The following is a 23,450-nucleotide window of genomic DNA, read 5'->3' as shown; positions in this document are numbered from 1 at the left end:
CACCCTCATTAATGCCATCCACTTGCACATCTCTAACATCCCTAATCTAATCCTAAACCCAAGCCTAATCCACCCCCTAATGTTGTCACATTCCTTAAACAAGTTTAAGACTTTCCTAATCCAAACCAAAGTCTCCCCTCAAAAAACCCAACCACTAAGTCATGAGTGCTTTTACAAAACATAAAAGACTCCTACAAGCCCACTCATGACTCTTACACCCATCTTCCAAACTCTTCCCTCTTCCACACTCATTCCTCTTACATCCCTCTTACATACTCAACCCCACTCATCATGCCTTTAACCAACCCTTTACCCTACCCTCTCACACTCATCCTCCTTGTGACAAGTGTCACCTTCCCATTGGTGCTAAACAAGCACAATCCATGTGCTCCCCTTTGAGTGCATCTTAGCCCTCCTTAAGCCTTCATCCATCCTTGCATCTAAGCCCTCCATCCCTCTACCCCTTAGCCTATAAATTGAATCCCATCCCAAGCAATTTCATCAACAATCTTTGAGCTAAAGTTACTATGCCCTTTTGAGAGCCAAAAGCCATACCCATACCGTTATAATTCCAAATTGAGAGCTCACAAAGCTACCAATTTTCCATTACCCATCTCCATTGAAGCAGATTTTGAGCATCTTGAGCATACATCCACAGCAAAAGGACACATCTACAGAATCAAGAAAACATGGAGTGTTTTCTCTTGTGAGGTTTGCACTTCTTGTTTGCTTTCTTTGTCTAAGCATATATGTGAATTTAGTTTTTGTTTTGTGAATGTTTACTTTATTTTTTAATGTTCTTTGCATACTAAATCTTGTTCTACACCAGCACACACAAAATCGACATCTAATTCCCAGAGGCGCACAATAACATGTAGAAAACCTACTCTGCAAGCGAGAAAGTGTCATCGCATTTATCTCGTACAAGTTACCCTGGAAGTTAGCTAAACTCCACGGGTCCATACAAATCTCATGCGGCCACTAGTATCCTCTCATACTGATGAGGCATACCATGGAATGCAAGGTCGCAACCATGCGTCTCACTACTCCCATCCTAGCCTGTACAACCGCTCATGGCATGGGCGAGAACATCCAAAACAATTATCTTTTTAGGTTCATTTAATCCCCATTTAGTGTGTAAATGTTATCACTTATTAACCAAACTTACAATGAGTTACCCTGGCAGCCACTTAGGGCCCCCGCCCCCATTGCAAGCCACTTGCCGATGCTACAAGTAGATTACCTACCCTAATGCTCATGGATCATAAATCACCACAGTCCTGTACAAGCGACTGTAAAGAAATCCAAAAGATAATCCATAAAAAGAATCATCAAATATCCGCAAAATAATCATCAAATATCCACAATAAGAATCATCAAATCTCCAAGATAAGAATCATCAAAATCTCCATGAGCATCCAAAAAGTATCCATAGAAAATCATGACCACAACAGTTCTCTATTGGCAACTGAAGGCATCACTGATAATCATAAGTATCCATTGGTTCTCAATAACCAAAATATATCATCACATCCATTGGTTCTCAACAAGCAACCAAGAATATCTCAAAATCATACTGATCGAAGACTCCAAAATGGTTGATTCAAACATGTCACAACATGACATCATCAAGAATAAATCCACATCATAGTCCCATCATGGCGACTAGAAAATAAACCAAGAATAACTGATCGATGACTCAAAAATGATTAACTCAGGTGTCTCAAATACATATACATCTTAGCTTCACACATGAAGACTGATGAACAAACACTCATAGAGCATACGATCACATAACCATGGTTGGGCTTATAAAGATCGAGACCAAATAAGATCAACATGCCAACACATCTCATAACCCCCGAGCCTCTGGTAACAACCTAGGATTGGTCAACACTAGTCAACCCAAAACTCAAAACAAGAAGCATATAGAATACACGATGCAAACACATGTTTTGGTTTTGCTATAATCTTATAGTGGAGTTAAGTGTAGAGTTTCATTTTCCATTTTGAAGTGTAGGGGTTTCAGTTTCCATTTTCAAGTATACTTCAAATGTCCAAGTTTCATCATTTGACCTACAAGTCAACCCATTTGTTCCCCCAATAACATTATCCTAAGAATAACTTAAGGATAAATATTCACTAAACTGATCATCATTGACCTTAATTAAATTGTTCTCTATTTTAACCATGATCCATATTCTAATTGATTAACTCATCTTATCGTTACTTCAACTTTTAACATAACTCAAGGATCATTATTCATTAAATTATAAGAGAACCAATTATCATTCTTCGAATAAGAAGAATTATAAATTAATTAAAATGATCAATTTAATCAATCAATTCTCATAGGTGCACAATCCATGACCTATTAACATTCTAGTAGTTTTCAAATCAATATTACTAAGTCTCATCATTAAAACATCTATGGTCATTATTTAAGTTATCAGAATAAGACCCATCAACTTTGATATCAATACTTTTGCAATCTCATTGAAAGAATTATATCAATTAAATCTCTACTACATAACTTGATTATTAAATCCAATTAACTTTCATTAATTGATTTAATTAATAATTGCACAGCCACTCCATCAACCTAATGAATATTAGTTGACTAACAATAGTTTGTACGTAAAAAGTCAACTTCAATCCAATACACAAATATTAACATTTTAATAATAATAATATTAACAAGTTATTTTGGAAATCTTATCCATAATGACTACATTCATCTTTCTTAACGATTTCGTATTAATGATAATCATTTTCTAGTTAAATCTCTATCGCATTTAATTATATTGACAACTCATTAATCATTTATAACCCAAAAACTAATGTCTTTACAAGACTTCAATCGTTAAGTAATCTCCTCTAGATTAACTCTAATCAGATTATTCGATATCTATTTAGACTATTTATTATTTATTAATAGTTTGTTAGACCCAACAAACATTAATAAATAAACTAATCACAACTATAAATAGTCGATCTAGAGAATCTTTACATAAACTTCATTAGTTAATATCTGACTAACTCTTAACACCATTAAGGTGTATCAATAATTTACATAACGAATTAAGAATAACATATTAATTTAATCCATAGCATTGTTATGATATAACAATGACTCCCTAAGTTAATTCATATAAACATGTAGCTCACCATTTATGATCAGATTATTATATAAATAACTCAATTAAGACTTGATGAAATATTACCAAAATTTGAAGCACTTGATGGGATTATTGATAATAATAATAATCATCGGTATCATTGTTATTCACAACAATTAACATTCCATTACCACTTAATTAATTATATAATATCCATAACAACTTCTTAGTAATCATCAGTTATTAATAATTAATAAAATTATCATTAATTTTATTAATTATAAATAAACTATATTTAAATAAATAAGAATCATTCAAATCTATACTAAATAAATTACTTTAATAATAATTTAAATCAAATTATTATTAATAATAATATTTTACATCTGATTAATACATATTAAATAGCATTTTTGAATTAACTAAAAAAAAACATATATTATAATAATAATAAAATGTTTAAGCGATTCATTTTCGTTGGCATAAAAAAGTTTTATGCGATTTTAAATCCCTGCCGCATTATGAAGGTCGTGCGGCCCTGCCCCCTGACGCAGGGCCTGCGACGGCAGTCACAGTACCTATGTCAGCGGGTACAGGCGACTGCCGGCGGGAGGAATGTATGTGGTTAGTGGGTGCGGTGGGTATAAACCCCACTTGCCCCAATATACATATACTATTTTTTTTTTATGAGACACGATTTTTAAATAGCGTTTTTTCAATAATGCATCATGCGATACAAAAATTGACAAATCTCTCCTGCGATTAATATCGATAATTTCATATCGACTATTATAATTACATATATATATATATGTATATGTATAAATATGTATATATGTATATATATATATATATATTTATATTTATATATATGTATATATATATATATATATATATATATACGTAATTTGTTAATACACATTTCATTATTCAGCATTGTAAAATATGTATATGGTTTCATATATTTTATAAAAGTATGCAGATTCAGTATATTTAAAAAGAGAACATGAATGTAACTTTTAAATAAGAAGAATTTTCTCTTTTAAGATAATTGTTGTATAATTTTACCCAATAATTCTTCTAACGGGTTTGGCTATTTAAATTTGAAACCACTTTCAATTCTTATTTCTCAATTTGATTCTAATTCGAACCCAAACCTGTTTTAGATCTAATGTCTCTTTAATTGGATCTAGGGTTTTCTAATGTTTTCTACTCAACCAATAACTTATCTAGATTTCAATTCAAATTGCAAATTCATTCATGGAATATAATCAGACACATATAACAACATGATGAAGACAGGAAGAGAAATGGTGCAAAGAGAATATGCGATTATCACGAGTGCACCTGGACACTGATGCTAATTCGTCATGCCTCAGAAGTCCATAGAAAATTCTTTCCTTCTCCATCATTCGCAACTCCTTCAAGATCCAAGCCAACCGGGAAGCATGTAGAAAATATATGAGCATGTGAAGAAGAATATGAGCTTGTAACTTGCAGCTTCCATTCAGCTTCTACTTTAGCTTATAGCTTGTGGCTTGTAGCTTCCATTCAACTTCCATTTAAGCTTTCATTTTTGCTTCTCCAAACACACTAGGAGAGCCTCTATTTAAAGGCCTCTAAGATGCATCTAGAGTGTCTCTAGAAATAACTAGAAGATAAGCATGACAACCAAGCATGAGCCTTCTCCAACCTTCTAGATAAGTCTTAAGGTTGTAGACACCATGTGCTCAAATAAAAATGCTAACTCCTAAGTGTAGACAACTAGTGCATTCTTAGAGTGCAAACTCCAGTGTTGTCTACATGACAACTCTCGAGAATTTGTCAACTCCTATGTGAGCAAATATTAAAAATAATGCACATTAATTAATATAATATTTAATTGACTCTTTCCAATTTAATTTATTTATTTATTAAATCTCATGCACTAACTTTAATAATTCCACTTTTCAATCTTAATATATTTATATTTTAATTACATGAGATTTAGAATCTTTTATTAATTTAAATATATCTTCCACATTTAAATTTCATTTTCTAAAACTTAATTGCTAAAATATTTATTAGCTTTAATAATAATATTATTTAGACATTTATTTGAAAATGAACTCCAAATATATTATTATTAAAATAAATATTGTCACATTCCAAATTTAAACTTTTAACTTTTATCTTCAAATTTAATTATTTTATTTAATTAATTTTCCAATTAATTAAATAAAATAAATATTAAAATATCATATTAATGTTCCCATTTAATTAAACCATTAATTAAATCTTTTAATTAGGCTTAATTAATAGAAAAATACATCAAAGACTCACAACGTAAAAATATGAAAACCCATCATAGCCAAAATACATACAAAACCAAACCAAAGGTTTAAATTTCAAATTACGTCATCCAACGTATTCAGAGGGTACTCAACTCGAATACTTGTCCTAATTTTCCGATTAGAACAAATGGCTTAAAGGGTTGGGATTTGGACTTGATAATTTATCTCCCCTCTCTTATCATTGAGATAATGTGATAGGGTACGCTCATCCTGGCAATTCAGGGAAGTCGATACCCGGTACCTGCAACCTGCATAAAAACCATGCATGTACAAGCACAATATATACTAAACTAAACAGGCAATGGCAGGAAGTGGTGCATCATGTAGATCCCGACTAGCAGGTGACTACGACTCCCTTCCTTAACCACATCAAACACGCCATACAAAAGTAAACACACAAAGAAAACACACACACCATACACATGCAAGTATGGGGTAAGTATCCATAATAAAACACATATTATAATAAATCAACTTACTAATCCTCATTAATAACTGAAAGCAATGTAATAATCACCATCAATAATTGCGAACACTAAAAATAACCATCATAAATACATGAAATGTAAAATCTAAGTAATCTCGTCACATAATAAATTGAATCCATAGCACAATATCTAATAATCTCATAATAATGTTGCTAACCAACAACATGAAACTAGCTCCAAAAGAGTTCAACAACGATAACAAAATGCGAACTAGAGGCAGGCACTACAATATATCATTTCATCTTCACTTTTATCAGACTATGAAACAAGATTTGTTACCTTTTCACTTGAAGGTCTTGTAGTTCTTGGAGTCCTTCTTTCCATTAAGCTTATTTCTTTTTTTCTCATCCTTAATTTCCTTGTTTGGACACCTAGTAGCAATGTGACCAATTTCTTCACAAGAAAAGAAGATCAGAGGAAATTTACCTTTGTACTTTCCTCTACCTTTGGAATACTTCCTTGCAAGCAGGGCTTCAACAATTTCAAGATCACTATTTGAACTTTCTTCTAATGATCCATCTTCTTCACTTCCTAATTGACTAGATTTTGAAACAATTTCCTCCTTGATGTCTCCTCTAGATGCTTTGATTGCACTTACATTGGCCTTGATCCTTTCCACATATTTTTTAATGTTTTCACCTTCTCTCATTTTCATTTGATCAAACTATCCTCTAAGGCTCTCTACTTTGGCTCTTCTTACATTGTCATCTCCTCCATAGATATATTTAAGTTTTTTCCACATTGAAAAAGTGGTTTTTAAAATCTTTTACCTCATCAAATTCAACATAGATGAGTGCAGATGCAATATCAATCATCATGATATTATGATTCTTCTTTCCAGCAATGTCTTCAACTGATAATGTTCTAGTTGGAATCTTATATTCAGCATCAAGATACTTGCAACCTAAATCATTGATGGTGGCTAGATGTAGTCTCATAAGTCCTTGCCATGCTGCAAAATTGTCTATGTTCAACTTGAGAATCTCTGTTTTGTAAGACATGCTGATCTTTAGCTTAGGTCATTGAAACCTTCTTTGCAAGCACCAAAAGCTGTGATACTAGTTATTGGAAATATAAGAGGAGTAATCGAGAGGGGAGCGGTGAATCAATTACTAAAAAAATAAATCCCATATCCCTTAGATGTTAGTACAAAATGCAAACAAATAACTGAATGCTGCTAAAGCTCGGTAAACACAGAGAATGTTGTAACTCATAAATAATTGGATTAACTCAATAAATGATTAACACATAAATAATTAGATGTTATCTTTGATTACCATTCTTTAACTTAGTTGCAAACACATAAAGAAAATAGCATGTACACTTTTAACACCAAGATTTAATGTGGAAACCCAATTTGGAAAAAACCACCAATAGCAACTAGTTACTAATTTTCACTCTTTTGACGTGAGCCCTATTAGGAACCAACAATATTAAAGGTTAAAAAACACACTATTAGGTGTGACCCTATTAAAGGTTTTAATCACCTTGTTAAGAGTGGCCTAATTAGAAGTCTTAAGACAAATTTAATGGAATTACCACCTTGTTAGAGGATTTGCAAATAGTTGTTAAGCCAAATCTATTAGGAGATTTAGATCATTGCTACAATGGTTAGAGAGTAACAATGAGATGACCTAATTTGAATGCAACTAATTTTCTTATTTTAGATCTCTGTTCTAGCTTGTACTTGATCCTTCTTGATCGAATATGGCTTTACTACTCCATAAGGATATTTTACTTATCCTTTAAATTTTCTTCCTTTACTCATCAATAGATCTTTAATCACATCATCATACTTCACACATTCTCTTGTACTTTTCACAAACACTTGAAATCACAACTTGACCTTATACTTATACCTTCCACTTTGTCAAGTTAGCTCAAATACAACTTGCAATAATCAATATTCATCGACTTAGTCAGCTAGAATCAATAGATAAGTCAATTAGGCTTAATACAAAAAAATAATAAAATCCTTCATTGGCTAACCCTGCTTGGTAGAAACTAACTCTAAAATGATTTCCTTTGTTAACCAAGAAAATCTTGGTTAACACTATAAACTTAAAAAAAATCTTTGGCAACTGAGTGAGCTTGGTTAGCACTAGTTCCATCCAACTTTCCTTCATTACCCGAGTGAGCTCAGTTAATACTCACTTTTTGTAACATTTCCTTTGATGCCCAAGTGAACTAGGTAGACACTACCTTCTACATATTTTCATTTGATGCCCGAGTGAACTCGGTAGACACTACCTTCTGAACTAGGAAAATACATGAATGCTTAGTAGACACTGGGGACTATCTTTACTTCCTAAGTGAGCTCAAAATATACTAATTGATACTGATTATGAAATTTGTGTAACATCAAAGAAAACAATTAATTAATCAGTTGTATCCAACACACACACACACACACACACACACACACACACACACACACACACACACACACACACACATCTTTTTCGGCATCATTCCCACTAGGGTTTTCCCTCTGTTCAAGGGTTTCCCTAGTTAAAAAATTTGGTTTAATTGTTTATGTGCATCTTGTTATGGTTACTATTTACTTTGATTAAATGGTTAAGATTAATTAACATTGATAAATGTTTTAATTGGATAATTGATTTACCTCCCCTAGTTTTCTTGGTGAACTATTATTTCTTACAAATTATTTACAAAGGGGTCCCCATTTCTTATATAAATGGGGCATGCATTATGAAACCAAAACATTACCATCACTTGATGAAAGATTTCTCATGTGTAGCTCATCCCATCAATTCCCTTCAGTTGAAAGAGAAGAAGTATGTTTTGTTAGACTAGAGTGAGGCAATATTTTATTACTCTTAGGGAGTGTTTTACCAGTGAACTAGTCCTTGCAGTGCCTAATCCTATAGGTAATTTGTAGTTCCTTCCCTCGTTCACATCTTTTCTCGACATTGTTGCTATTATTATCAGACTATGTTAGACTAGTTTTATGTTGATGGATTAGTAGTATTGTTTTGAGACTATCAGACATTATGTTATGGATTTAGTGGATATATGATGAGATCATTTAGACTTTACATTTCATGTATGCATGATGATCATTATATTGCTTTCAGTTATGATGATGATTAGTTAGATGGTTTATTATCTCATGTGTTTATTATGGATACTTACCCCATACTTGCATGTGTATGGTGTGCGTGTTTGTTCTTATTGTATTGCATTTTTTATATGGTTAAGGAAGGGAGTCATAGTCACCTACTAGTCAGAATCTACATGATGCACCACTTCCTGCCATTGCCTGTTTAGCTTAGTATTATATATATATTGTATGTACATGCATGGTTTTTATGCATGTTGTAGGTACCGAGTATTGACTTCCCTGAATTGCCAGGATGAGCGCACCCTATTACACTGTCTGAATGATAAGAGAAGGGAGATAAATTCTCAAGTCCAAATCCCAAACCCTTAAAATAATTTGTCCTAGTGAGGTAGCACAAGTATATGGATATTTTACCCATTGAATGTGTCGGATGACACATTTCGTGATTTTTAACCTTTTAGACTGATTTTGTTTGAATTGTTCTATGATGGGTTTTCATATTTTTTCTTGAAGGTCTATGGTGAATTTTCTATTAATTAAGTCTTAATAAATAGATTTAATTAATAAATTAATTATTTGGAAAAAATTAATATAATATCATGATCTTTGATATTTTGATCATAATTAATTAAATAAGAATTAATTGAGGAAAAAAAATTAAATAAAAGTAAATTAGAAATTATAAATTATAAATAATTATAAATTTTTTTAAAAAGTAATAAATAAATAATAATAATAAAAGTTATAAAAATTAAAATAAAAGTTATTAAAAAATTAAATAAGAGTTATAAGCTTGCTTAGGAGTTAACACACCTTTTTATTTCTCATATGTCAACAATACGGGGGTTAGTGCACCAATTAAGCACATGGTGTCCACAACCTTATGACTCATCTAAAAGGTTGGAAAAGACACATGTTTAGTTGGTGACACCTTCTAGTTGTTTCTAGAGACATTCTAGTTGCTTCCTGAGAGCTCTTTATATTCAGGCACTCCTAGAAGCTTATACATAACGTTTGGAGAGCATTTTAGAGCATTGGAGGACTTGGAAAACTATGGAGAAGGGAGGAGCTTGCTCTCTAGGTTTTCTAAGGAAGAGCGAATTAGCATCAGAATTCGGGTAGACTCTTGTGATTTTACTTATGCTATTTCCGCATCTTGCACTTCCTATCTTCTTCGTGTCTTCCATATGTCTTCTGAGGATTTTCCTATTTTGGTTGTTTGCATTCTCAATATGGGTAGTTAAAATTTATTTTAAAACACCTTATATGCATAGATTTGAAGAGAACATGGGGCTAGGGTTTAAATTGTAGCCAAATCCATTAGAAAATTATTGGGTAAATTTAGAGATCAAATAGTTTATAGAAAAAATTTGAATATTGAAACTTTTAAATAAATTGTGTATATGTTCATTGTAAAATATACATATATATACATATATATATATACATATATATATGCATATACATATATACATATATACATATATATATACATATATATATATATATATATATATACATATATATATATATATATATATATATATATATATATATATATATATATATACATATATATATATATATATATATATATATATATATATACATATATATATATATATATATATACATATATATATATATATATATATATATATGTATATATATATATATATATATATATATATGCATATACATATGTATATGCATATATATATGTATATATATATATATATATATATATATATATATGTATATATATATGTATATATGTATATATGTATATGCATATACATATATATATATATATATATATATATATATATATGTATATATATATATATGTATATTTATATATATATATATACATATATATATATGCATATACATATATTGAATCGAATATTTTAAATCGAAGTGCTATAACTTTATTAAAATTTCGAATTGCAAATTGCATCAACAGGAAACGTTTTATTAAAAATGTTATATAAAAAAAAATATTGCAAATCACATTGAGGGGCATGTATGGTACCCTATACCCATTGTCAGTGTAGTGCCTACAACCGCAGGTACTGCGTACTGCAGCGAGGGGGAAAAAAATTATATTTATATTTGTTTTTTTTAATATGGATGTTGGGGGTTATGTGGATGGAAATCGATTTCGATAATTCAATTTTTATATTTCATTTTTATAAAATGTTATTACTGTATATTATAAAATATGTATATTTTGTGTATATATATATGTATATTAGTTATAAATAAGTATTTTATTTAAAATAATTTGTATAGATGATCATTCTGTAAAAGATAAATGATTCAAAAAATATGAATAATAGCTTATCAATTATTATTAAAATGGAGAGATATTAATAATTAACTTAATTAAACTTAGTTTTAAGGTCAATTATTAGAACGTGTTATAAATCAAAGTTTTGAAATATGAAAATTTTGTTTGATAATATTGGATTCATTGGGAATGATAATTGACTATTGGAATTTGATAAGGGTCATTTTTCAAACAATGTTTATATAAAAAAAATATTATTAGATCAATTAGAAAATTTAGTCTAATGGTTTTGGGGAGAAACTTTTATCTATCGAACAAATACACGGGTTAGGTAAAACGTGCAATTTCTCCACTTGATATCTAGATTGGAAAATGAAAACTGAGACCTCCACACTTAATTCAATTATGTAATTTTAGTAAACCAAAACATGTTCTTGCATTGTGTTTTCTCTATGCTATTTGTTTTGGGTTTTGGGTTGACTAGTGTTGACCAATTATAGGATGTCTACCAGAGGCTTAGGGGTTATGATTGTGATGTTGTGATGATTTCTTATTTTCGATCTTTATAAACCCAACCATGGTTATGTGATGGAATGCTCTATGTAATGTTTGTAAGTACTGATTGTTATAGCTGAGATTCTTATGAATGAGAGACTTGACCTAATCATTTTTGAGTCATCAATCAGTTATCCTTGGTTTATTTTCTAGTCGCCATGATGGGACTGAAATGTTATTTTATGATGTCATGTTGTAACATGTTTGACTCAACCATTTTGGAGTCTTCGATCAGTATGATTTGAGATATATTTTGGTTATTGGGAACCAATGGATACTTTTGATAATCAGTGATGCTTCAGTTGCCAATAGAGAGTTGTTGTGGTCATGATTTCTATGGAAGCTTGTTCATGGAGATTTGATGCTCTTATTATGGGTTATCTTTGTGATTTTGAGATTTATGATTCCATGAGCTTAGGATAGGTTATCTGCTTGTAGTGTCGGGAAGTGGCTTGCAATGGGGGTCGGGGCCCTAAGAGGTTGCTAGGGTAACTCATTATAAGTTGTTTAAAAAGTGAAAACATTCACACCTAATACTAACTAAATGAACCTAAAAAGATAATTGTTTTGTTCTCGCACATGCCTCAAGTGCTTGTATAGACTAGGATGGGAGTAGAGAGAATGCATGGTTCCAACCTTGCATTACGTAGTATGCCTTGTCAGTATGAGAGGATACTAGTGGCCGCATGAGGATCAATAGGGACCTGTGGAGTTTAGCTAACTGCTAGGGTAACTTCTACATGATATATGTGATGACACTTTCCCACTTGCATAGTAGGTTCCTACATGTCTTTATGTGCCTCTAGGAGTTAGATGTCAGTTTTGTGTTTGGAAACTTTGAGTTAGTATACTTTTAGGATTCCTGGACTTATAGTGATTTATTCTTGTGATTTTGGATAGCCTATTTGGGACTTGAGGTTATCTCCTCAGCATGGTGGGAGTGAACCACTTAGGTACCACACAGTTGGGTGGTAGTGTTTTTCCACTCTTATCATTTGAGATTCATTGAGACATCGTGGCTGATGCATCCTTCGTGATGGTGGATATGTATCCTTTCATTGATGATTAGCATATGTTAGATGACGTTATCTTATGCTTTTATTTGCATGTTAGATTATTTTTTGCACATGATGTAGTATATGTTAGGAGTGACATTCCTACTATGCTAATACCGATGATCTCTTCGGTAATTTGGAATGTTATGCACGGAGGGATGGCTAGGGCCCACGATGGTCTAATGATGCTCTTAATGGTTGGGAGGAACTGTGCACTTAGCTTATTATGTTTGATCTTTTATAATGGATGTTTATATCTTCTATGATGATGTATCATGTATGACATGTGATTATCTTTACTTTGATGTATCATGGATTAGAATAGGAAGATGTACTTTATTCCACATATGTATATTCTTTTAAGCTTTTCATACCCTGTGACATGTATAGTGGATGATTGAGCATTCGAAAATGTAATGTATAAACATTGGAATTATCATTATTATTTTAGGTAGTTGTTGTATTAGATAGATTCAATTATGTTAGTTTATTTAGATGTAATTCAATATTAAGGGATCCTTAAGGAATGTAATCTATTGTGTATGTTATATTTACTTTTAGAAGGACAATGGTATTGCTTCCATTATGGTGCATATGTTATATGTGGTATTTACTTTCAAGTTTAAAAAAAATAAAATGCTACCAAACTTAGTGAAATTCTAGGTTAATTCTTTGGATCCCTTGGCAGGGCATTACATTTGGTATCAGAGCCCAAGTTTCTACATTGGGAGCTCTAGGTATTTTAGAACAACTAGAACTTTGAACTATTAAGTGTATCTTTTCAAACTTGAAACTAGGTGAACTGAAATAGAACTTGAACCGATACTTGTATATTTTTTATACTTCAACACTTAGTTTCAAAACTGAAAATTTTACTTAAACTTAAACATAGACAAAAATGAAATTGAACTTAGATTTTTGCAAACATGTGTCTTCTTATTGTAATAGTTCTTTTTATTGTTGTAGGATGGTATCTGGGACTAGGCCTTCTATTAGAGGCTATGGTAGAGGTTGTGGTAGAGGCTGTGGTCGTGGTAGAGCTATCAGTGTCCATGAGTTTTCCCATGAGGGATCCGCTCATGAAGAGAGCAGAGGAGAGCACACTAGTAGGCAGCAGGAAGAGAGCCATAGAGAGGACCAAGCTGAGTCTGAAGAGGTTGATTTGAGACAGATGATGCAGACTATTCTTGAACATCTACCTCCTATTCAAGATCAGCCTAAAGCACATTAGATAGAACAAGAGCATAGACCCAAGTCTAGGAGCCCTCAGAAGGATCATCAGAGGTCCATTGTGTCCACTCAGATGAAGGATCTCTCGAGATCCAAGGTCAAGCCTTTTAATGGGCAAGGTTCTAGTTATGTGGCTAAACAGTGGCTTATTTCCTTTGACAGGATTTTTTCCATGCAGGATTTCGACAGCAATGTTAAGGCAAGATTTGCGATCACCAATTTGGAGAATTTTGGGGCCACTTGGTGGACAATTGAGGAGAAGAAGTTGGGTATCAATATGAGCAGTGTTACTTGGGAACTATTCTTAGAGAGTTTTTGTGAATGATTCCTACCAGAGGAATGGAAATAGCAAAGGGCTGATGAGTTTCATAATCTCAAACAGTACACTATGTTAGTGACCGAGTATGAGTGTAAGTTTTATGAGCTCATGTCTTTTTCAAGATTTAGTAAAAATTCAGCTCAGTTGACACAACACTTTATTAGGGGTTTAAACAACTGTATAATTGGGGGTGTTAAGATATTTGAGCAAAAACCCTCAAGGATGAGGTATGTCAAGCTATCCTTGTTGAGAAAAGTGTCAACCTTGGTCAAGGAGGTTTTTCAAGAGCGCCAGCAACATCAAGATCTAAAGGCAACTATAATTCAGGTGGTAACATGAAGCTTTCTTTTTCTAAGGGGAAATAATATTATCAATAGTCTCAGTAGACGCAACAACAGAAGGGGTCAAATTCTTAGGCTCAAGGTGGTGGCAAAGGTTCTAACTCCAAGAACAACCGCAATGCTCAATGCAATAAACAAAATCAGCCCAATCAACCAACTCAGAGTAGTCAATCCTTTGCTAGTAGGAACAGCCATCAGCAATCAAATGCTCCACCTATGGGTAAAGGATTTGGTAGAAATATAGAATGTTTTTCATGTGATCAGATTGGAGATTATGCAACTCAGTGTCCACAACGAGCACCTCAGTTTTTAGGACCTAGGCCTATAGTTTTAGAACCTATAGTGGGTGATGCAGGTAGAGCTCATCGAGTATTTGTAGCAGTAGATCACCGTCAGGCAGATCATCAAAGAATAGTGGTTAAGACCACATGTACTATTTGAGTTATATCTCTTTCAGTATTGTTTGATTCAGGAGCTATAGATTCATTTATTTCACCATCTATAGTTTTTAAGTGTAAGCTGGATGTAGTGAAGCAAGATCATGGTTGGCAAGTGGAACTAGCCTCAGGCATTAAGGTCTCCACAGATTCTGTAGTTCATAAGTGTGGGCTTAGTTTAGGAGGATTTGATACTGTAGTGGATCTTCAAGTCATACCCCTTAGTTCCTAGGATGTGGTTTTAGGCATGGACTGGCTTGGCTCTCATAGAGCTAGTATAGATTGTAGGAAGAAGATTATTATGTGCCAAGATGACCAAGGGAATGATGTGAAGATAGTTGGGATACCAAGGCCTATATCTCTACGGATGATTTTTGCTATGCAATTAAAGAAAATTTTTCATAAGGGATGTCAAATATTTGTTGCTATGGTAAATGATCTTGATGAGAAAGATCCCATGAGGAAGACTTTAGATCACTCGATTTTACAAGCGTACGCAGATGATTTTCCAAGTGAGATTTCAGGCATGCCTCCAAAGAGGGACATCAATTTTAGTATTGATCTGATTCTTAGAGCGGAGCCTATCTCTAAAGCTCCTTATTGTATGACTACACAAGAATTAGGTGAGCTACATCTTTAGCTAGAGGAACTTCTATCCAAAGGGAGCATTCAACCTAGTGTATCACCATGGGGAGCTCCAGTGCTCTTTGTGAAGAAGAAAGATGATTCTTTATGCCTTTGTATTGATTATAGACAGTTGAATAAGGTGACTATTAAGAACAGGTATTCTCTACCTAGGATTGATGACTTATTTGATTAGATCAAGGGAGCTACAGTATTCTCCAAGATTGACCTTAAGTTAGGATACCACCAGCTTTGTATTAAGGAAGCCGATATTCACAAGACTACTTTTTGAACTCGCTATGGGCATTATGAGTTCATAGTGGTACCTTTTGGGTTGACAAACGCTCCATCGATTTTCATGAGTTTGATGAATGGTGTGTTCCGATCTTATTTGGACAGGTTTGTACTAGTATTTCTTGATGACATATTGATATATTCTAAGACTCAGAAGGAGCATGAGGAACACCTGCGGTTGGTATTGCAGTGTTTAAGAGACAATCAACTTTATGCTAATGCAGCTAAGTGTGAATTCTTCAAATTGGAGATTCAGTATTTAGGGCATGTCATTTCAGATGATGTTATTTCAATGGATCTTGCAAAGATTCAGGTGATAATAGATTGACCTACACCAACTAATGTGTCAGAGATTCATAGTTTCATGAACCTAGCTAGTTATTATCATAGATTTGTCCAAAACTCCTCTAGGATAGCACATCCTATCACTTCTCTTCAAAGGAAAGGAAAGAAGTTTGTGTGGACAGAGAAATGTGAGGAAGCTTTCTAGAGGCTCAAGGAGCTTTTGAATAGTACACCAATTTTAGTAGTATTTGATCTGGAAGGTGATTTCATGGTGTGTATAGATGCTTCTCTAGAAGAGATTGGGGTAGTTTTGATGTAGAATGGATGGGTGATTGCATATGAATCACGCAAGCTCAAGGATCATGAGCTAAATTATCCTACGCATGATCTTGAGTTAGTAGTAGTAGTTCATGCTTTGACAAGGTGGAGACATTTCTTGTTGGGGCATAGATTAGAGCTACATAGCAATCATCGCAGTCTTCAATACATTTTCACTCAGCCTAATTTGAATGCTCACCAAAGGTGATGGATGGAATTTCTATGAGAGTATGATTTTGAGGTAAAGTAAATTCAGGGAAAGGAGAATGTGGTGGAAGATGCTTTGAGTCACAAGAGACATGTGATATCATCTATGACTCTTAGTGTGGATTTGAGGAGTCAGATTCTTCAGGCACTTCCTACAGATTCTTGGTATTAGGAGGTGTGCAGAGAGATAGATTCAGGAAGACCTTTGGAAGGTAAGTTTTCAGGCTACATTTGAGAGTTAGATGATCTTCTAAGACATTTGGGGAGGATTTATGTGCCATTACTGGATGAGCTTTGCACCTTGATTCTAGCAGAAGCCCATCGTACACCTTACTCAGCACATCCATGTGTCAAGAAGATGCATGCTAATTTGAGATGTTTGTTCTTTTGGTTTGGGATGAAGCAAGACATTGCTAATTTTGTGGCTAGGTGTCTTGAGTGTCAGAGAGTCAAGGCAGAACATCAACACCCGGCTGGACTTTTGCAGCGAAATCTCATTCCTTCTTGGAAGCAGGATATCATCTACATGAATTTCATAGTAGGATTACCTATGACTGTTTGACATCATGATGATATCATGGTCACCATTGATCAGTTGAATAAGGTGGCGCATTTGTCACCAATCAGGTCTTCCTACATAGCAGCTTCTATAGCTAATGTCTTCATGCGTGCCATTATGAGATTACATGGTATTCCCCAAAAGATCATTTTGGATAGGGATCCTGTATTCACATTCGCATTCTAGACATCATTATAGCACGAGCTTGGAGCGTAATTAAATTTTAGTTCACCATATCATTTGGAGATAGATGGTCAGATAGAGAGGGTGAATCAAGTTTTGGAGGATATGTTATGGATGTATCTGATGGACAGGCAGACACATTGGGAGGACTATCTCTACCTAGTGGAGTTTGCTTACAACAATGGGTATCACAATTCTATTGGCATGGCACCATTTTAGGTATTATATGGACATCCTTATCATACACCATTGAGTTGGGACAATCATGACGATCGCATCCTATTGGGTCCTGAGATGCTTTGTGATATGGAACAATAGATAGTGCATATCTGTGAGCACTTGACTATGGCACAGGATAGGCAGAAAAAGTATGCTTATGCACATAGGATAGATAAGTAGTTTGTTGTGGGTGATAAGGTTTTTTTGAGAGTGTGACCATGAAAGAGTTCAATCCAATATGAAAAGGGTTCTAAGCTAGCACCTTACTTTGTGGGACCATTCGAGATTCCAAAGAGGATTGGCCCGGTTGCTTACCACCTTGCTCTACCACCTAGCCTAGCTCACATTCATGATGTTTTCCATGTTTCAGTACTTCGGCAGTATATTCCTGCTGTTGTACATGTTCTTGATTGGAATGCATTTGCTAGCACCTATAATTTTCATCACACCCTAGCATGTTTTGGTCCCAAGTCTTCCTGTTGAAGTTGAACTTGAAGTAGTAGTTTACTTCAACTTAAGGTTCAAGGTCTCGTTAGCCTACCATGTGATAAGCACACTTTTTTGTCTTGAGTCGACCTTTGTAAAATCGAAGCCAAAGTTGATGTTGAAGCTCGATCACTCAAAAATTCAACTTCAATTTCAGTGTTGGTTTTGCCCACTAATGATTTTTGTATGCAAATCAAAAATTGCCGAGCCATTCCAAGGTGGGTCCTAGCATAATATTTTCCCAAAGCATCTGAAGTCATGAGCGAGGAAATTTAAGGCAGCACGTGTTCAAGTCTGGCAAGATTTGAGGGAGTATTAACAATGTCATTTCATGATTACTTGTTATGGGAAAAGTACATGCAGATTTGACAGGGTATTTAAAATAAAACACTCACAGTGCCTTTTCCAATGAATGTCACATGAATGAGTAATGATGGCATTTACTTGCTAAATCTGTCCCGTGATCCTCTATCCAAATCATTCCTTAAATACATTCATTTTAACCTTTCCCTCTCATCTCATCTTCTCCAAAAAAATCTCGGCACTTTTGGGTAAGAAGGGCAAATTTTAGGCTATGTCTTTGCTAAACTGTAAGTGCATCTCTATTCCCCTTTGCATTTTGATTGTGTGTTTCTTTGTTTTGAAAGTATTTGAAGCCATGTCATATAGACTTGTTTCCATAGCAATCATGACACTTTTTTGGCCAAAAATGCCCAAATTAGAGAAGTCTCCATTACTCAGTTCTTTGCCTGAAATTCATGATACATTTTTGGTTAGTAAAAATTTATCTGAAGTTGTTGAAAGAACCAAGAACACCCAGTCGAGTCCCATCTACCAGAGGTTAGTCAATAGTGGTTTATTAGAAGCCACCACTTTTCCTATTGTAATCCCATGCCCAGAACTCATCCTTGAATGCACAAACCATTATGACCCTATTTCAAGATGTATTAGGAAAGCCTCAGGGGAAGTAATTGTCAAAATCAATAGAACCAATGTCAATTAAGCCCTCAGGATCCCTCATAAAGAACCTTATGAGCCATGGACATTCAAAGAAGCTAAGCACCTGTATGCCATGAAAAAAACCAGCTATGACACCAAGATTGCTTAGTCCTAGCCCTTGAAGCCTGTAGAGGGAGGTTCTAGCCTGCCTAAACCATTGACCATTGAGCACTTCATCAAGGAGATTGAAGACATTGTACTCCTGCTGAATAGAATTAAGGGAAATGAACATGCTTTCCACTGGGAGCCTTGGATGTACTTCTTCATACAAAAGATAGTTGAAGGTGTTAAATTCATTGATTGGTCAGACCTAATGGTAGAGAACTTGCATAAGGGCTTGATGGATGTTACCAACTGTGGCCCATTTTTCTTGTCCTCTTATCTCATTTACACCCTAGCGGAATCTAAAGATTGTGAATATCTTCCACATATAACTTGGGTAGATGACATGCCTATCTACCAATATTACAAAGATCTCCAAGAAGACACAACATGCAAAGAGTTCAAGAAGGTCAATGATGCTTTTTTAGGGAAATTGGTATTTGAACTATGAGGCCAAGAAAATGATAGGATGTTAGAAGAAGCCATGCAAGTTGTGCAAATTTATGGTTGTTATTTCATTCAATTTCCTAGATTTACCTATATCAGAATGGGTGGTTTTCCTAGTGAACCTTTGAAATTACCACACTATTGTTCAGATTCTATAGTATTGTCAGAAATGGGTAGGCATTTTGCTTCTCTTGTTGAGTCCTTTCAAATTTCAAAAAATTCCTCTTCAATATTCTTCCCGATTGAAATTGGACATTATAGATGCTCTAGTTTGAAAGAAGCCATATTGTCAGCCAAATCATTAACCTGCTTATGTCTTAAGTCTTTCACCTCTTGGTTAGATTTTGACTATACTAGCTTTATTAGAAACAATGTCAAAAATGCAGCCTCTCTCTTTCATTCCTCGCAATTAGAGGACTTCTGGGTGAACTGTCATAATGAATTTGAAGTGAGGAAGAGGCTATGGTCACGCTTGACCATTAAGCAGGTCATCATGTTTAATGTGGAGTTAGATACCTATGGGCTGAAATATGATGATTCTAAAGGTGTACTTGATCAATTTTACATGGACCAGATTGAATGCATGCCTATCCCTGAGATCGATTGGGAGAAAAGGGAAGAAAATGATGTATATGCCCATACCAAAGATGTCATAGTTAGAACTACCAAATGGATAAAATCAAAGGCAGTGGCTACTCCAAGCTTTTCTAAGAAGTCTTCAAGAAGTAGAGATAAAAGGACTGCCCATAAGAAAACTAATCGAAGTGTCCCTGATTCTGTTGTAGGTCCACATGAAGTTGAACTTGAAGCAGTTCCAAAAACACTTCAACTTCAAGTTCAAGAAGAAAATCCAAAAGGAAGGAGAGTAACCTGCTCAAGCACAAAGAAGGCATTAGCTGTCAAAAGCAAGAGCACCATAACAATGGACTTGGAGATAGCAGAAGACCTATCTATGGTGGATAATGTACCTGAATCCCAGAATTCTCCAACGGCTACCAAAAATTAGGAAAGTAATCTCCCCTTAGTTAAATGTTCCCCTACTGCCATAAAGGATCAAACTACTCCTAAATGCCTAGAGAAATCAATGGAGAAGAAGAGAAGTATGGTCCCAATATCTATGCCTATTGACGATCTAGTCATCAAAGGCACCCAAAGTGAAAAAAGAAAGGACTGAAGCAAGAATTAATTTTGACAAAAGTTTAGGTCAATGGGTGGCAGAGATAGCTACACCTCCTGATGGGAGCTCTCATGATTCTGTAGTACCTCAAGATTTCCAAATAACAAAGGTTGATTTGGGAAAAGGAAACTGTGAAGTAGATATGAGATTCTTTGAGGTGTCCAATAAAAAGATTGCTGAAAGAGTGTGGAAAGACGGGAAAGATAAGCAAGAAATGAAGGAAACAATAAAGAATATGGCACAGTACATTAACACTATCTTGCATTCGGAAGCAAAGCCAATCTGTGAGATGTCAGCCATTTTTGATGTATCCTCTATGACCAATCAGTAATCTCTGGAAAATTTGCATAAGTGCAAAGTAGTAGCCAAAGTAGCAGGTGAATGGGTCCAAGATGTTTTGCTCAATATCGTAAAACACATTGGACATTTAGATCACACTTCAAAGGAGATATCAAACATTGCCAAAAAAGTGGAGGTAAGTAATGCAGGATATGAAAAGGAGAGGAATAACTAGGAAAAAGTGGTAATATCACTAGAAGATGTGCAAGAATTTGGTTTGCAGAAATTCCAAGCCAAATGCCCTGTAGCTGGTCTTGATGAAAAAGTCCTGTACATCATCAAAGATTGCACTGAATGGCGGAATGAAGCACTAGCACAAAGGGTATCTAAAATCAAAGAAGCATTACAAGAACTTAAGGTTATACATCAGATTATTCAAAATGATCTTAAGTGGTTTGTGAAACAGTTCATGGAAAGAGAAGATGACTCCATTGCCCAATCAGATGAGATAATCAAAGAAGTCCAAAGGAAGATTCAAGAATGGCAGGACAAGAAGACACCAACTAGTAGGATTTCTCCAACATGGCACACACTAAAGCTATGTTGATTATCAATCTAAAGCACTTGGAAATGCATGAGGAAAAGGCTACTGAACTGAAGAAGATGACGAAAATTTGGAAGCAATGGCTTGCCTACATTGGTCTTCCACATCAATCTGTTATTTCTACCTTTTCCACTACCTACGAAATGTGGAAGATGACGAAAGATGCGGTTGGTGGAGACATTGCAACCTAATCAAGAATTTCTTAGCTACAATTTCTTTGCTATTTTGGTTTTCTTGTAATTTCAGTTATCAGTTATTTCAAAAGAGAATTAACTCCTAGCGGGGTAATTTTGGCTTGAGTCTAGCCCCATGCCTATAAATGTAATAATTAGTATTGTGTAGGGGGTTCAAATTTCTCCAATAGACCGATAGACATAACTACTTTTCTTTATGGTTTTATTTCTAGTTTAGAAGTAACATTTCAAAACTTCAGTAGATACATGAGACTCTATAGTTAGATTTTGGGTTGAAAGCTTTGTAAGTGGATACTATTATCTGCTTATTTTTTGGTATTTCTATAGATACTATTTAAGCTTTTAGCTATGCCTGTTATTGATTTTGAAATTGTGAACTTTGAATTTGGAAATTCTGTGGGAAATTGGTTTATGAAATTTTCCTGTTTGATAATTTAATTTTCAGTTATGTGGATCATTTTGATAATTAAAAACAAGTGGTTCTATTGCACTAAAGTTTGTTCATATTAATGAGATAAAATAAGTTGTTTCAACACCTCTAGCAGATTACATTCTTGGAAAGTTATTCTGTTGAGTTTATTTGGTTAAAACTTTCAATGCAGTAAAGGTAGTTGTGCCTGTTTCAATTGAAGAAATTATAAGTAGAGAATTCCTAAGTTCTTTGAATAGGAATTCATTTGTTAGTTTACATTCTTTTCTCTATTTTGATATATGAACATTCATGGAAAAAAAATTTCACTAACAACATTGCAGGTAGAGGACGTGCAGCTTGCTTTGGAGCTGATTCGTATTCTAGAGCAGTGAGAGTTGACCCTCAAGGGTTGACCCATCGAGCAGGTAAGGGTCCAATGGGACCAATGATTCTTTAGCTACTTGGGAGGATGCAGCTAGATTATAGGAGTTATATCCCTACCTGTTTGTAGGCTTCCAGGAGTAAACCTAATCCAAGGGGGGGTGGATTTAGTGCCTGCCCTCGTTCACATCTTTTCTGGACATTGTTGCTATTATTATCAGACTATGTTAGACTAGTTTTATGTTGATGGATTAGTAGTATTGTTTTGCAACTATTAGACATTATGTTATGGATTCAATGGATATATGATGAGATCATTTAGACTTTACATTTCATGTATGCATGATGATCATTATATTTCTTTCAGTTATGATGATGATTAGTTAGATGGTTTATTATCTCATGTGTTTATTAAGGATACTTAC

Source organism: Cupressus sempervirens, chromosome 7 (genome assembly GCF_028749045.1).
Source record: "Cupressus sempervirens isolate cs-2001-9-10 chromosome 7, ASM2874904v1, whole genome shotgun sequence".
Taxonomy (NCBI): domain Eukaryota; kingdom Viridiplantae; phylum Streptophyta; class Pinopsida; order Cupressales; family Cupressaceae; genus Cupressus; species Cupressus sempervirens.
The sequence above is the reverse complement of the archived record's forward strand: the minus strand, read 5'-3'. Positions refer to the sequence as shown.